This window comes from Alligator mississippiensis, chromosome 7, assembly GCF_030867095.1.
Source record: "Alligator mississippiensis isolate rAllMis1 chromosome 7, rAllMis1, whole genome shotgun sequence".
Classification (NCBI taxonomy): domain Eukaryota; kingdom Metazoa; phylum Chordata; order Crocodylia; family Alligatoridae; genus Alligator; species Alligator mississippiensis.
In genome coordinates, this window is record NC_081830.1 from 71145663 (window position 1) to 71156093 (window position 10431).

General features: G+C 39.4%; 1 long non-coding RNA gene across 1 annotated transcript; it reads right to left on the reverse strand.

Moving 5' to 3' along the window:
- Positions 1-3440: 3440 nt before the first annotated feature.
- Positions 3441-9155, reverse strand: LOC132251442 (uncharacterized). Its single transcript, XR_009463505.1, has 2 exons — positions 8975-9155; positions 3441-8328 (listed from the first exon to the last, which is right to left on the reverse strand). It is a non-coding gene; the product is annotated as an uncharacterized LOC132251442 (long non-coding RNA).
- Positions 9156-10431: the final 1276 nt, after the last annotated feature.

The following is a 10431-nucleotide window of genomic DNA, read 5'->3' on the forward strand; positions in this document are numbered from 1 at the left end:
GAATTAATAGCACTGGTCTGACACCAGCTATCAGAATGTATCCATCTTTTCATTACCTCCTTCTCTCTCTTACCTATTAACAGCTTCTCCATTTCTCTGTTTAAACATTGGTTTTATAATATTTACTAAAAATGATTTTGCAGTATCTTGTGGGTGTCATGTGATATGCTTTGGTATCACCTGCATTATTTTTTGCAATATGAAGAATTGGTGAATATAATTCACAGCTTGCTTATTTCTTCATAAATATCACACAACTTACTTTCCCATAAACCTAAAATGATTGGTAAATTACAGTTAAAAATTTAAGGACATTTTTACATGTGGTCAGAGGCGAGAATGGACAGGGAGGACTTTAGAGTGTCTCCAGGGAGCTGCTTTAATTGAAGTGCCGATATTGTATCATGTATTCAGTGTCCTGCACTTCAAAATGGCGGTAGGGGGTGATTTAACTAAAGCTCGTTCGATGAGCTTAAATGATGGGCGGTGGGGGCGTGTGGGAGCTCCGGTGCCCCCCCGCAAGTGCTGGCCAGGGAGTGAGTGCCAGATGAAGCACTGCAGTTGCTTCTGGGAGTGACATGGCCACTTCCAGGAGCGTCGTGGCCACTTGCCAGTCAGTGCCATCAGCTGTGGGGGGACCCTCTCTACCCCCGCAGATGGCAAGATTGGCTGACTGGTTGCTGGGGGGGGGGCACATGCCCCGCTGACTAAGGTGGCACCAGTCACCCATGTCTGCCACCATTTTGAAGTGTGGGAATACTGAATACATGTGACACCAAGGCTGCTGGAGCATGCTTATGAGCATACTCCAGAAGACTCAATTAACCAAACATGCTCTGATGCATGGTAATTAGCATGTGTCAGAGCAGGCATCAGGCACTAGCATAGGTGCCCTTTGTTTTACAATATGATAAATGTCAAGAGTCTTTCTCCACCTCTTCAGAGACTACAGAAAGAAAAAAAAAAACACCTGGAAAAACCTACCAGACCCACTGAACATGGTGCGGGCAATGGGAGCGCTACTGCCACCAGAACATTACTTAATTAGCTGATGGTCCTTCCGGATTGGCATCCCTCACAGTGGATGCAGTATTTCCAATAGAATGGTGGCACCAGAGGAGGAAGTGGCAGACCAGGGAAGAATATTTCCCTGCCCTACCTTGAAGCTGCCATCTGTGAGAACCCTGGAGATGGGGAGAGGACTGAATTTCAGTCCCAGGCCTTGGAGGAGCTCTGACTACAGGCAATACTCCTGTTCTGTTCCCTACAAACAATTACAGAGCGAAGTCCGAGAGTGTTGGGAAGTATGGAGCATTTGTGATCGGCTCAGCATGGAATAAGGTCATTTTTTTTTCCTTTAACATTTAAGTTCATATTATATAATGAAAGAGCTGTCACAGACTGATTTGGGATGTTATTGAGTAATGAGGAAGATCCCCAAGTCTTGTAAATAAGATTGGACTACTGGGAAGGTGAAGACATTCCCTGCTTTTGTTATTTCTTCAGGTTTTTTCCTTTTGAGTGAAGTTGTTGTTATCCATGAAGCTATGTCTGGATGATGATTACCCTCAGCCTTTGGGAAAGGGATCCACACAAGGGATAAATGTAACCTGGGTGGTACCAAATGATGTACTCCTTTTTCCAAATGAAGGGAATGTCAGCAGGGCCGGTGCACAGAGGGGTGAAACTTCCTATGACGGACAGTTTCTTATACTCTAATGGAACGCCACTTTACAAAGTGTGAAGAGCAGGGTTCACAAATTATGGGATGCAGAAACAAAGGATACAAAATCTAGGTCTCTAAAAGAACAGAAGAACAGCCCAGAAGCCCTGGAGCCATAGCAGTGCCCACAGATAACAAGGGGGAAAAGAAAAGAATCCCAGACCCCCACGAGCTTCCATGATAGGGCTGTGAGAAACAACCTTTCATTCCGACTTCTGCTTTGCCATTTTGACAGGGCAGTGTTTTATTTTGAGATTTGTTCAGTTTCAAATGCACTGTTCTGTTTCATTTTGTCAAAACTGTCAGCTGTTTTCACATTTCGCCCATAGGCTCTAATGAGGAAGCACAAAACTGCCTATATCTTTGTTATTTTTTGGCAGATTTGGATTAAAACATCAAGAATGATAGCCCCTTAAGAGGGCATGAAGCTTGCCAAGTTTCAAGGAGATAGGTTCAGGGGGTTCTGGGAAAGTGCCTCAAAATCTTCAAAGAAAAACTTGTGTAACTTGTAAGTGGGAAGGCACAGCAGGGTGAAAACTTCAGGCATTGTAGGCCCTGCTGATGCCATGAAGCCGGCCAGGTTTCAAGGAGGTGGGTTCAGGAGTTTCTGGGAAACTACAACTCAAGCTGCTGACAAGCAAAACTCATGACGTGTGACTGACCATGTTGTGTTAAGGTGCACCGTCACTGGCTCTGAGGCATCAACATGACATGGTAGTGTTCCCCAATGAGGTCTCCTCCTCCCCTATAGCCTCATTTCAGTCCACCACTGAAAAGAACAGAGGAGACATTAGAATATCCATCAAACAACTTGTAGGCTTTGTGAGATTTCTTAACAACTGGGTGGCATTTGGCTAGGGTGTATGGGGAGGTCGGAGCCCCAAGTAGGAGCAGACCTGATGTCCTTGAAGTGAACTTGCAGCAAGAAGAACATCTCCTGATACATATATATTACAACAAGCCATGGCAGGCCAGAACCAGGCAAACATTACTGTCTGATCCTGAGAGGCTAGCAAGGTTGCTCCCTCATGGCATAGACCCAGTGGGCACAAGGATGGTGGGGCCCTTGGACATATGCTGTGCTCCACAGACAATAAAGAAAGAGGCAACTTTCTGATATGGTACAGTTTTCTGAATGACTCCTCTTTAGGTTAAAATATGCTCCCATTACTTCATATGTTAGAGAGTATGCCAACTTCTTTGTAAGGGAATACTTCTGTTCAAATGATTTTTCAGATATGTGAATTCTAAAAATATTGTGTACCATAGTTCTCTAGAGCAATGATCTGAAAAAAAGGGAAAAAAAAAGATCTTTTCATGAAGAATCAATGGTTAAATACTGAGTGGTTAATAACACCTGTTATCTCTAATTAGGTTCTGAAAGTACACAAGGATTTCTGACATGATAATGGTACACTACATGAACAGAATGCATTGATAACAGGTGGGAGGATATGTTTTATTTCTACAGCTTTTCCTTATTGAAAAATCAAATACACTGAATGACAGCTCAGTGGAAAATATGAGTAAATCACAGAAGTGAAGTTTGTAAAAGCTCCACTTTAAATTATATTTGGGCATTTTCCATTAGCATTTTCTCCACATCATTGTAAGGCTGCACCCATCTGGAACTAATTTGAAAATCAGAGGTTAATGGTCACAAAAAATGACTTGTACCAATTACATGGAATATGTATAAATTCAGTCTGTATGCAAGTTTCCATTTTAAATGCTGTTTTTACTTGTCTGGTGGTGACTACAAGAATTAAGTTTAAACTATTACACTGTTAATATATAATTAGCATAACAGAAATACAGATACAATAACAACATTTTTGGAAGATCACTGACAGAGGATCATGATTCTCCACAATAGTATGTGATTTTTTTTAAAAGTTATAAGAAAATCCAGATTGTTTCAGAAACATCAAAGTTATTGTAATCCTTCAGTATGGGGATTTATTTAACTTTGAAGTAAGTTCCTATAGTGGGACTCCCTGACTTTGTTAAATTATATTGTCTTTGAATTTGTGTGTTTGGGGAAGGGGAGGACAAGGGGGAGGGATTTAAAAGCATATCATTCTCCTTTCCCTTAAAGAAGACTTTTTAAACTTGACTCTGTGGAGTTGCAAATTAATTGGGTTCAGAAAAGACTTAGAAGTCAAGGTCATGTTGACCATTGGCTGTGTCCCCCTCCTTAGAACTGCAAGAATGTCTTGGGTGCTTACTTGATATTTCACTGCTGAAAAGTTTTTTAAAGTTTGCACATTAAAATTGAATAGAAGCTGCTTTTATCAAAAGCTAGGTGATCATCTGTATGTTGGCATTGATCAAAATGATAAATAATAGAATTTCCCTCATGGCCATACAACGTTCTAAGGTAGGGATGAATGTATAAGAAGATGGCCTTCAAATCCAGGTGAACCAGCACAAGTCCTTATCAGTTATTAGATAAAGTTGGGAAAAGGCTAGCTGATCTTTAAACAAGTGCTACAGGAGGAACATGAACTTGTGCAATAGGCCCTGCAGCAGTGAAACTGAACTATGTGTTTTTATTTCAGTTTTAAGAAGTAGGAGGAAGAACCTCTGGAGCTGTAGCTAAGGGCTTAGGCAAGCAGTTGCTGTATAGTTGAAGAATAACATTATTCTGACAAGGAACTTTAGCGTGACCATGAACCCTTCCCTGGACAATTGAAGCAAAATGAAGGGAAAAGAAGGCAATGGCTAACCTGAAGCCAAAATTAATATTTAGTGCTTTTCAACAACTGCTTTCTCTAAACCAGGCAGATATGACCTTATGTGTCTCTTGCCCTTATGTTGAAAACAGTAGTGTAATGGTCCTAAAGCAGAACTAAGAGAAACCTTTTCCATGGTAAGGCACTCTAATCTGGCTGTCCTGTTGGGGAACATATAGTACAATATGGTGAAACAAAATATGGTGAAGTAAGACTAAACCCTAGACTGATTTAAAGGTGTGGATTGGAGCTTAGTGATATTTCTCTCTGTTTGTTGAATATCTGCAGGCCAACTGGGATTTCCTTCATCTTCAGTTTTAATATGTGCATATCAAATCATATCTGCACTCATCTGGACGCAGCCAGAGAGGCCAAGTTATGCCAGTTGGAGGTATTTCTGATGCATTTTATTCACAAAAGGGAATGTCAAGTTACTTTACTTTAGCATAATATGCACCCTGAAAGCCTCAAGGAGGTGTGCAACCCATTTAAATTTAAACAGCTTCCCATTAAAGAAACTTATTTCTTGGAGGAAATCTTGCTATACATATGAGTAGTTCGCTAAGGAGGTCTAGCTACATAATTTTCTTCAAAGAAATGGACTTGATGTGGGATGGCATGGTTCCTTGTCCTTTCAAAAGGCAGCCTCAAAGGGACCAAAAAGGCCTGGAAATAAGAGCTCTGAAATTCAGAGCTGGGCTATTTTCATCACAGACCATAAAGTTCAGTTAACCTCCATTATCATCAACAACTTGCAAGCAATATTGGATAGTTAGGAAACCAATAAAAATTGCCAAAAAGCAATGAACAATTGCTTATGTACCATGATATCCTGCAAGCCCAACAATTAACTGTTTGCTTACTATATTTCTCTCCAATACACAATGATTTGGAAAAACATGATGATACCGGGTTATATGTGGAAACTGAATGGCAACCTGCATTTTATTTTAAAGGTATCTGTGACAGAATCAATATGCACTTGGAAGACAGCTAAGGTGTAACAAAGGAAGAGAAAACAGCCAGTGTACAATATGACAAATAGGGGTCATATCTATCATTGAAGTGTTAAAGTTATGCTAGTAGATGTTGTTCAAGAATATGAACCCTTGTTCCTAGATATTCTGTTGGTTCCTAGACCAATACAACTTGCTATGTACTATAAATGGCCTCCTCTAATAGCTCTTAACAGTACCTGAATTAGTAAAGTTGGTGCCTAATATAATCGAGAGACAGGGATTTCTTAGGGTGACATCTTTGGAACAATGTATAAGTGAAATGAGACAGACTTTCAAATGCAAGACATTCTTCATCAGGTCTCAGTAGTAAAAGGCATCACTGCAAGGTAAAAAACAGTTGTAAGAGGGGGAGAGAAATTCCCAGGGGTAGCACACAAACAATTAGCAGAAAAAAAGAAACCAATGACTGGCCTGTTAAAAGGGAGGAATCATCATCACCTGTGCTCTCCTATCCATATTTCAGAGGCTATCAGATGTTTGATGGACTTTTTGATGAATGCCATGACCACTGTAATGCAGTAAGGAATGTATATTTCCATTCCTGGATTTAGCTGTGGGTATCCCATGAGAACACACACTGTTGTTAACTGTCTCAATTAACATTTTTCTTAGTAAGAAGCTCTTGTGATGCTTTCAAGTATAGCAAGAATAAGGAGTACAGCAAGAGCCTCGTGTTGTTCCCTCAGTAAAGCTACCACTTATTGAGAGAGGGATCACCTTTTTGTGCACTACCTAACAAAACAGGGCCTTGGTCCTAATAAGGATTATGAGATGATACTGCAATTCAAACAACAAATACTCATAACTCACAGGATTACACCAGTCTGTGTAATCCCATAGCATTATCAAAGGTCCTATTCCATAATGATCTTCCGCCCTTGTCCCTTTCCCCAGCAAGTCCAAAAAGGGAGGAAAAGATGGAGCAGCTATAATGATATATCCACTTGTGGAGGCTAGAAATCAGGTTGTGTGCAATGTTCATTTTCTCTTGCTTCTCTGTGATAGTTTACCCTTTATTAAAAAGTATATGGCTAAATTGAGAACTTCTCTAGTAATCTGCTTATTGTTTAGCTTTATGGCAATAAGAATTTTCAGAGGTATTGTTTATCATACTTGATTTTTCCTTTTCACTTATCTGCTTAATACGTGTAGTCTGGAGCACTCATGGCTTTCTTATGTGAGCCACAAATATCACTTTGGAAATAGAGATTCATGAATATCCCGCTTCTATTTCAGACCTGCTCCACATGGCTCAGGTGTTTATGCTTGCTTTCTAGCTAGGTCATTGTACAAACGTAAAAGAAGCAGGAGTTTCCAGATATGAGAAAAGCAGACTATTTTGCAAAAAAGAAACTTGTATTCAGATTCCCTTAGGATGGTGAGGGTCAGCAACATATAAAGATTAAAAAAAAACAACCCCAAAACTTGCACCTTAATCCAGGAAGCCCCTGAACTGGTGTAAAATGACCTAAATAGAGTTATCAGTACTATCAATGGTGATATTTCAGTTTTACATCCAGGTAGACTTGTCCCATAACCTGCTGGAGGTTTGCTACCTCCTGCACTGACTGATTTGGAAATTGCAGAAAAGATTGAATTAACAAGCTATCAACAATTTCTAATCTGTGAGACATAATTCAATCTCTTACACAAATTGTCTCAGAAAAGAAGTACAGCTCTAAATATTTTGCACGTTGAAAAGATGGTCTAGATGAGCAATACTGTGCAGTTACATCATTCCTCTTTATTTATTGTGGTTTTGCTATAATGCACTTCAGTCAATAAGAAGTGCTGTTTTGACTGCCTTCCAAAATTACTTCCTTTTTTTTTTTTTTTTTTTTTTTTTTTTTTTTTTACCTCAACTCATATTCCCAAAGCTGATGTCATGTTCAGAAAATAAACTGTCCAATGATCTGGCACCAGGAGTCTTCTCTTGTGAGTTAAATAAACCAAAAATATCCTATCTCTAATTTAATTGAAATGTTTTCTATTTGAGTTTTGTGGACATACAAATACATTTTTCTTCTCTTCATCTATATAATTTATTATGTCAGAGCTGCTTTTGAAATATTCCTGTTCTGTACCATTTATGAAATTTGTGCCAAGGACAATATAATTATTGTGCTAAATTAAGTTTAACAAAGCCCAAAACTTCAAGGTCTACATGTCCAAGTTAGTCTCAGGTTTATTGAATCAGAAACCACACTTTACTCATTTTCTACAGAATCTTTCATTCTGGATCAGAGGAGAGTAGGGATGAAGACACCTTTCACAGTCGATCAGAGGAGAGTAGGGATGAAGACACCTTTCACAGTCAATCATTTCAGGTCACTGCTCAAGGCAGAATCATCCCTGACTAAATGAATCCAGCCAAGAGTCTGCCTAACCTGCTCTTGAAAGCTTTCAAGGATGGAGAGTCCACAATTTCTCTAGGTAGTTTGTTCCAATGCTTGACCACCATCATAGTCAGAAAATTCCTCCTAATCCCCTATCTAAATTTCCCTTGTTGCAGCTTAAGGCCATTGCTCCCCTTAAGCCACAGAGAAAAGCTCATCTCCAGCCTCTCTGTAATAGTCCTTCAGGTATTTGAAGACTGGTATCAAATGCCTCCTCAGTCTTCTCTTCTCTTCTCTTCTCTTCTCTTCTCTTCTCTTCTCTTCTCTTCTCCAAATAACCCTAGTTTCCTTCATCCTTTCCTCATAAGTCTTGTCTCCCAGGCCCCTAACTGTTTTGTTGCTCTGCACTGGACCCTTTCCAAACTGTCCGCATCCTGCTTGAAGTGTGGCATCCAAAACGGGACAAAGTACTCCAGGTATGGTCTCACCAGTGCGGAATAAAGTGGTTTCTTGTTCTTTGCAAAACAAAAGCAAAAATGAAGCCTTAAGGAAGGACCATTCTCTATTTAAAACAATACCAAAATAGTTTGTGTAAAGTTAAAAACTGAGTAATATGGTTAACTAACTGTAGCATCTGGAAAACATCCCACCACCCTACAATTGTTAAAAAGTAATTTCATGAATAAAGAAACCCTGGCAACTTTGTATGTTTCCTTCAAAAGCATCACGCTAAGTGCCCTCCGGTACTAAACATTCTAATGGATTTTAATGAGTTGAGCACATGTAGCCGTTGTGTGATCTAATATAAGTTTGCTTACTCAAAAGTCACTTGTCTGAACTTCTTATCCAAAATAGAGAAACATCCTTTGATGTCACTTACTTCAGTTGTTCTTCCCCATGTATACACATTGATTCAATGTCTCCAACAAGTTTTAGAAATCTGAAGTAGAGCTGTTACACAAATTACCAATTGCTTAAATCACAAGCGAGACTTTATAAAGGGGCATAAGGCAAAATGCTGCATTTATTGATTACATGAATTAGACATAGAGGTCCTGGTATGCCATTCATACAAACACACAGTGATTATCATACACATCATCATGCATAAACACACACACAACCATTCCATGCATACAAACAGACTCCAGGTATAGTTACCAGTAATAGTTTCTCAACGTTAGCACAGGGTGGCCAACACCATGTTCATTGAGTAGCTGAGATGATGATGAGGGTGGTGGAAGACAGCAGCTGAAGCGGGATGAAAACAGACATGTCTGTGCTCTGGGAAAGAAAATGGAAAGTTCACTGACTTGGCATCATTTGGGTTTCCCTTTTACAGGTTTTGCCAGTCTTTGTTCAGCATTGTGGGGGGTTTCCATGCTTAGTCTGTGTTTTAACAGTTGTTTCTCATCCATCTTCTTCTTATCTCAACTCAAGGTCATCCTGGTCGTAAAAATGGGTCTCAGCCTTGAAGTGTTCTTGTTGCCCACATGGCAGCATTCCTTCTTCCGTTATCTCCTTTGTGCCCGCAGGCTTCAAAGGGATTCTTCAGCTGTTTGTTAGTTAGTTACTGGCTGGTAATTTACAAATCTGGCACCTTGTTGCTTACATAAACAGTTACATCCGTTCTCCTTGTTCTCATGCAAAAACTCCCATTCACTTTTCACTCACCCCTTCACCCATACCTCTCTCATGCCCAGGGCATACAAAGTTCATTCACCTGTGTCAAGCCAGGAACAATACAAAATGGAGTCAAGCAGCTACTTTCTAAAAGACAGAGATCAAATCATTAAATTCATAATGAAGTATTCTAAACTAGATTCAACTTAATTATTTAAAGTCCCCAATGACATGCCACAGAACTTCACTACATTATGCAGATTAAATTTGTAGTTTAAATCTATTTTTACTGGGGTGGGGAATGACTGTATTCACACTTGCAATTTCCTTAAACACATCCTATTTTAGGAATAATCTGAACAATTCAAGGTTCATATTATAGGAAGCAGACATCCTTGCTTGAATCTAGTAGCCAAAGCTAATGCATGCTGAACTCTTATACACATGCATGCTTGGAAGGTTTGGGATACTGATGTCTTAGTCATGATTTTTACTAAGAACTATTAGATGCTAAGGTCAGTGTTTTAAAACTTGTGTGTTTAGAGTAGGGCACTTAAATCTAGACAATATTTAAGGATCTGATTCTTCATAACTATCACTCTCAATCCAACTATTTGAGCTGGTCTAATAAAAGATATCAGAGTTACCCAAAAAATCTTGTCTCTCTATGTTGTTAGACCAACATGGCTACACCCTATACTCTCAATCTAGGCATTCTTTTTTGGATCTCACTAAGTACCTTGGCACTTACAGTCCACAATACAGCAGCTCAATGGTGGCATAATGATTTGGGTTGTCCACCTGAGTGTGTGATCTCCTCATCTTCCTTGAATGTTTGGAAAATTATAAGAAATCCTTTTTATGGAACTGGTATATATTTCATCTTAGTTTGTGGAAGATTGTCTAAAGATGGGTTGAAAATACATGAGCACTCAGTACCAGGATTTTGGTTCTTTGAAATTTTTTAGCAGTACTAATTAAGGAATATTTAGGAG